The following is a 6,000-nucleotide window of genomic DNA, read 5'->3' on the forward strand; positions in this document are numbered from 1 at the left end:
GGGAAGAGGCAAAGCAGAGAATATTTAACAGTCAGCAGAAATGTGTGCCTCATATCCTAATAGCCTTAACTAAAACTCAGTGACCACGATGGTCATCTCATGCCACTGACACAGGGAACTGGCCTATAGGATATTTAACCAATCCTCTGCCCTGATTAGCCCATCTACAGCTCAATATAGATCTGACAGCCAATGAGAGGGCTGGATTTTAAGTTTATGTAGCCTGTAACAGACAGAAGACCTATTTACTGTGACTGTCATGGACTTTCCTGACTCGAGTACTAAAAGATGTGGGTGCAACTGTGCATTCACACAAAAGTTACTCAGGATTTTTTTTTGTGAAACTATTATATCATCCAACTTCAGATGATCCTCTAATAGCCAGTCTGTCTTTAAAAAATTTGCATTTAACTAAATTAAAACGCTTTCCATTAGTTCTGGAAGAGAAACCCCTTGAATACACTGTAAAAAACAACTCAACTGTCAAGCTATGACTCATGACCAACCAGCAGGCTAATTCTGAAATTACTTCCAATGTGGCCATTTTAAAACAGAACTATCCTTTCACTGAAATGCCATGCTAATGTGAGGGCCAAATGATTCAGCTTTCTTTTCCTCTCATCACAGCACTCACACAAAATCAGTGCTTGGACATAAAGAGCTTATTTTCAAGGTAACGTAGATTGTTGTTAATGTTTAAAAGGTCTGGAGGAAAAAATTAGCTAAAAGCTCAATATTCCCTAAAAGCTCCCAATCCTTTAAAAAGGCATGGCTAATTACCTTTCTGTGTCAGCAGTGACAACTCACATGTGAATCAATTTAGGGAGGGAGTTGCTCAGGCTCGCAGCACTGGCCTTGCTGTTTTTTGTTGTTTATTTTTGTAACAGGAAGGGCTGAACCGGTATTCCATTTCAGAAAACAAACACCCACTTCCTCCTCCACTTCGACCCATGACTGCCAACTGTTAGTTAGACAGACACCGTTCTAGTGTTTTCCTGATCATTCCAGGCTGCACAGCACCGGTCAACATGTCCAGCTCCCTCTCATACTAGCAGTGGATAAAGTGCTTACTGTGGAGTGTGGCTGTGGACCTCCTCTGTGATTATAAAAGATGTGGGACCTCCTTAAAATTGTAAGAAGCCCAACAAGGCTAATTAGGGAGCCAGCCCACGGCTCTGTGTTTCATGTCCACCTCCAGTACAAGAGGAAAATATTTTAGCTACGCCTATGAACTGACTGCATTGAAAGTGAAACTCATTTTTTTATATGGCAAACAATATCCTGTCATAAAAGGAACGTTTGAAACAGCCTATGGAGCAGAATACAAAATAAATCAGAAAAATCTTTCTCTCTCTGGCTAGTCCATGTGCTCTACACTTCATGGAGAGAAAAGTATGCATAATTTTTCTGCATCATGGAGAGAAGGGAGAGGCACTGTCTGCCTGTGGTAGTTTCCCTCGTCATCAACAAGTCCCAATACAAGCACAAGGAATAGCAGTGGCTGTAACCCGCAAAGTGCTTGTTAGACCGTACTGGTGAGCTCCCCTCACTCTCACGCATTTGTGCTCCCCCTCTCTGTAGCTCCCTCTCCCACACACACACTCCATTTCTACTCCCTACCCACCCAGTATGGTATGCACCACACTGCAGCAAACAACTTTTTAAAAAAAGATATAGACCAGAGACGTTCTTCCCACCTCGTTTTTTGCTGAGTCCCGTATAGCTCTGTCGTGCCTCTCTTTAAGCCACACCAGGTGCAGCTGCTATGCCTCGGAGTAGTTCCCTGCTTCAGAGTCTGGAGCTAATGACCATGTGAACTGTTGTCATTCCCTGCGAGGAGCTGCCGAGCGCTGCAGCAGCCAGAGTCCCATGCCTAGACAGGGATTTTTTTTCTCTTTCTCTCTCAGCCACAGAGGGGAGCGGAGCAGGCAGACAGGAAGCAGAGCAGTGTCTGCTCAACTATCTGGCTGAAACACTTCCAGCCATCCCCCACAGCCAGCCCCTTCCTGCCTGCCTGCCCACCCACCTCCAGCCAGGTCCACCCACTCACAGCTCGGGCCAATAGGAAAAGGGATATCAGGTCACAGCGGTTTTCTGTTTGGCTCACAGGGTACTGACTGGCAAGCAGGCAGAACTACCCAATGACACAGACACTGCTGGATCTTAAAGGTATTTCCCCAATTTCATGCCCAGCTCAACTGTTACAAGCCATCCATCCCCTCTTTGGCCATTCCACGAAGGACACAACATCTAGGCTACTAGGCATCCAACATGAAAACAGCACATCCTCCTCTGTATCACTATAGGCAAAACTAAAACACAGAGTGTATATAATAAAGCTAATATCTGTATGTAACCTATTTATAAAGTAGTAGCCTATTTGAAATAGAGACAGGGACTTTTTTTTTTTGTACACCTGTCTGATATGCAGTGATCTGATGTGGAGCATAAGCTCTCCCCACCTGCACTGTAACATGACAATTAGCTTAGCACCATCCCCACAGGAAAGAGAACACTGTCTCTCCTCTTCTCCCCAACCCACCCTGGTGACGACACACACAGCAGCCTATTTAGTATCAAGTCAGACATGGTGGATGGAGCGGCTGCAGCACAGAACTGATGAGTCAGAGCCCTGGCTTCACGATTTTTCGATTCCAATCCAACACAACAGCTGTATTCTCTACCTTTCTCTATCCAACTCTCCCTCTTTATCTCGCTCACCCTCTCCCTGTCTGCGTTGAGCTCCCACTCCCATACATGGACTGCAGATTATGTGGCAGCCTGAGTGCTTCATCAACAACATCAATGAGGCTAGACATGCTCTTTCCAGTCCACTGCCAAATAAACCTGATAACCCTCAAGGCTAGCTCGGACAATAACAACTAGTGCAAAAAAAAATAATAGGAATGGATTTTTTTCAATCTGTGGTGTTAATCTATCCTCCTAAACAAAGTGAATTGTGTATCCTACCTCAGCAGCTGACAGACTAAAATAAATCATGTTAGCGCCATCCACCAACGTCATCTTTGCATGCGACCCACCCATAGACCGTAATAGGGGACCCAACTTACAGGGTCGTATTCATTAGTGCACATCGTAGCAAAACGTTTTGCAAACGAAAACAAACGTTTCTTATTGGACAAATTCAGGTAGGTACCTCCCCGTTTCAGCCTGTTTACTTCCGTTTGGTTTTAGTGAATAACCCCCACGTGGTGCTCTACTCTCATCCCTATGCTGAGAGAAGGGGGGGACCTACCTGAACACGCTACAGCTATGCTTGACAACACTAGATAGTGCTTCAGACAGAGGTGGAGGGGAGATGACTGCAGGAAAACAACTGGAAAATATAGCCTAGGAGGCTATTGGTGAGCAAGTGGTCCTAAACGAAGTCCAATATTCGACCTAAATCCAAATCACTTTGAAACGATGGGATACTAGCCATAACGAAGGTAATGTTGCAGAAATAGATTCCCAAAAGGAAAACAAAGGCCTTGTGCACAAACAAGTAAGGCTACTTTCTTCCCACCAATGTATCCCCTCCCTAATCCCTGTCCTGGTTCACCCTTGTGCCTCACTGTGATATTAGAACAACAGGCTATGAACTCCACAAGTGATTTCCAAGAGAATTTCTTGAACTTTGAGTGCATTTTAACATGGAGACCTTGTTAGGCTAAATTCCTACCCTGTTTTCATATAGTATTATTCAATTTCTTTCATTGCACTGTTGAAGCTTGCAAGTAAGCATTTAATTACACAATTTAAACTGTATCCTGTGCATATGACAAACATAGATTTGAATTTGATTTGATTTATTTAGCCTATGGCTAAAAGAGGCAAGAGCACCAATCGTCCACTTAAAATAAAGGGTGTGGTCTCTCTCCATTTCCAAGATTTGAATAAAGAAAATAATGGAAACCAGTGAAAGATCAATGATGGCCTGCTACCTTCCTGTTGTTGGCTGTAATTAAATATCAAGAGGCAGAGTTGTGTTTCACTTCTAACTCCCTGGATGAAGGACTTTCTGCTGACCAATTAATATGTGACTTAGTCAAATGTACAGAACACTATAGAATAGTGTGAGATGAGGAAGGCCTGCCCTACATCCAAATGCAGCTATGTAACATTGTTCAGAGGACTGACAATACAAAGAGGCTCCATCTTGTTGAATTGTTCATTTGCCCCTGCTATGTTGCAGATCTTCAAGTCTCAATCAGCAGTGGGTTTCCATGGCTACCTACAATGAAGGACAAAACAGATCCACGGATAGACCTATATATCCTCTGTGAATCTCATCAACAGTTCTTTGCAATGCATATCCATTTCAGGATATCTCTTTTTGTAAGACACACAATAACCTGCTACTTGACGACTAGGCTATACCATTAACTGCAGACTTCTAAAGTCCATTGGCTAGCAATTCTCCAGGCCACTGAGGAAAATAAAATGTGTTAACCGGATTAAAAAACTATCAGCCCTAGGCTATTGCATTAGTTAAGTCTGAAATCTTTATTCTGTTCTGCAAACGGTAGCCTGTCTGCAGTGCACACATGAACATCAGAGCATGGAATAAAATAATTATGAGTCACATGCATAGCCCAACTGTTTATTGAGCCTTACTAAATCATCAGCATTGATAATCTTTGGCACATTAACACACATGAATAACCTATTGACCTTCACTCACTCTCTCTACAAGAACACTGTGTGAGTGAGTTTGTGTATGCCTAAGTCATAAAATATATGTTATATGTCAAAGTTATAGAACCTACATTATGTTTACTTAACCTACAATATGATGTATGTACTGTTAGTGAGGCTGATAATGTCTGCAACACACTGTCATTTGGCACCTGAAAGAGACATCTAGAGGTGCTCAACCTAACCTAGTAATGAATAGATTACTCTTCTCTCCCCCTTTAAATTGGAGCAAGATGTGGCGATGGAATTTAATTTAGGTAACTAGCTAGTTTGCATTGGCATGGCAACATTGACTTTCCAAAGCCAACTAGTTAGCTAGTTAGGTACTACGACTATCTATCTAGTCAACAACATTAATAGTGACACTGACAGCCACCTGAAGCTTTGACAGCTCGATAACATGTTCGCGTGCCGTGAAGTTAGCAAACAGTTCTAGCTAATAGTTGAAAACTACCTCGTGGGGGCAATTCAATGCTAGCTGACAACATTGGCTAACTGAAACAATAGTTTCTACAAAATCTGTCAACTCACTTTGAAAGCCTACGAGATGTTAGCTAGATAACGTTAGCTAGCATTCCTGTTGAAGTTGTTAGCTGCGGCAAAACGAAATAACGTTAGGTCGCGCCGGTAATAACATAGCTAGCTATCTATGTTGGCAACAACATTCACATCGCTAAGCACAAGGTGACGAGTTAACAAACTGGCTAACTACCTAACAGGTAACTAAACAAAATCGTAACAACCCAAGAAAGAATTGAGCTAGCTAGCTATTCTATGCTAGCTGGCTACCTGCTTACCTGTCGCATCCAGCTGTACTTGTCACCGCGCGCAGTCAAGAGACGTCCAACGACCCACGCGGAACTACTTCCAGGAAAGGTAAAATAATATGGACTATCGAGTTGCAAACATTCTAGTAGGACAATTTAAAATCGGTAAAGGCAGAAATTACTTTTTCTCACCACGAATTACTTTACAGTAAGGCTATCGTGTTGCACAAGCAACAAGCTATTTTGCAGTTCAGTCACAGCCAGAAGGAGTAACCCAGACACGTCACAGGGGTTATAAAGCTGAAGCATCCGTTTAGAACGTTTTCTCTCCACCAAATATGGTAGTGAGAGGAAGTCCAGTGGTAGTGGGAGAGGATGGAACTAGGTGAAATTGGGCCAACATTTTTCTAATTTTATAATCGATGAAACATCTGATCTCAATAAATGTTTATGTTTCCAAAACTGTAATCTGTTACGAATACAGTGCACTGTTTTATAGACTTTACGCTTTGCCAAAGTTTAAAATGTATTTATT

General features: G+C 42.5%; 1 protein-coding gene across 14 annotated transcripts in view; it reads right to left on the reverse strand.

Moving 5' to 3' along the window:
* Positions 1 to 5,737, reverse strand: part of LOC121551713 (muscleblind-like protein 2a) — an 81,360-nt gene extending 75,623 nt beyond the window's left edge. For 13 of the 14 annotated variants that reach the window (XM_041864447.2, XM_041864439.2, XM_041864446.2 and 10 more), the window contains exon 1: positions 5,496 to 5,737. The gene's annotated coding sequence lies outside the window, so the exon portion shown is untranslated. Of the gene's footprint in view, positions 1 to 1,697; positions 1,978 to 5,495 lie in introns of those variants that run through there. The other variant, XM_041864437.2, reaches the window with a different exon arrangement.
* Between the last annotated feature and the right edge of the window lie 263 nt (positions 5,738 to 6,000).

Source organism: Coregonus clupeaformis, chromosome 35, assembly GCF_020615455.1.
Source record: "Coregonus clupeaformis isolate EN_2021a chromosome 35, ASM2061545v1, whole genome shotgun sequence".
Taxonomy (NCBI): domain Eukaryota; kingdom Metazoa; phylum Chordata; class Actinopteri; order Salmoniformes; family Salmonidae; genus Coregonus; species Coregonus clupeaformis.